Source organism: Halyomorpha halys, unplaced genomic scaffold, assembly GCF_000696795.3.
Source record: "Halyomorpha halys isolate HHAL.00 unplaced genomic scaffold, Hhal_1.1 Scaffold5.1, whole genome shotgun sequence".
In the NCBI taxonomy this organism is placed as follows: domain Eukaryota; kingdom Metazoa; phylum Arthropoda; class Insecta; order Hemiptera; family Pentatomidae; genus Halyomorpha; species Halyomorpha halys.
Genome location: NW_027106871.1, coordinates 1,157,263 through 1,157,771, shown reverse-complemented (window position 1 = coordinate 1,157,771; position 509 = coordinate 1,157,263). Strand labels below are relative to the sequence as shown.

The 509-nt window shown below is 45.2% G+C and overlaps 1 protein-coding gene across 1 annotated transcript in view; it reads left to right on the top strand.

Annotated features, from left to right (window-relative positions):
• The window catches only part of LOC106692556 (dopamine receptor 1), a 164,182-nt gene that overhangs the window by 31,778 nt on the left and 131,895 nt on the right, over positions 1-509 (top strand). The window lies entirely within an intron of this gene.

Genomic DNA, 509 nt, shown 5'->3' with positions numbered 1-509 from the left:
TTCATAAGGGATGTCCAGATCTCATGGCCCTTCTTATGACTTCGTTTGGCCGAAGTGCATCTTGCTCCGCTCCTGCTTCTGAAGCCTGGTCCTATCTCGTCTAAGTCTTCCTCTTTACTGCCCTCTTTTTCTGGTCTAGTTGTCCTACACCTTTTCTTCCACTTCCCTATTGGGCCGTTACCTTGTTTTTGAATCTCATTCCTCATTGGCCATAGGTGACAGAACGCTCCCGAGGTAGGCGTCCCCCTCAGGCCCGAGAGGGGGTGGTAAAGTTTGACATGTCCAGAAAGGGCCTGCACCTGCTTCATTTGATTCTGATCCTTCGTCAAAACCTGTCGTTTTTGTTGTAACACTTGAGTATTGGTAGATCTAATAAGGGAATGTGACAAACCAAACACAGTTGTGTATATATCCAGGGACGCAGTAAAAGGTGAAAGGTTCCTGGAAAGGCTCCTACCTACAGAATCTTAATTCAAAGTACTCAAGACAGCTTTAATTGAAAAAATAAT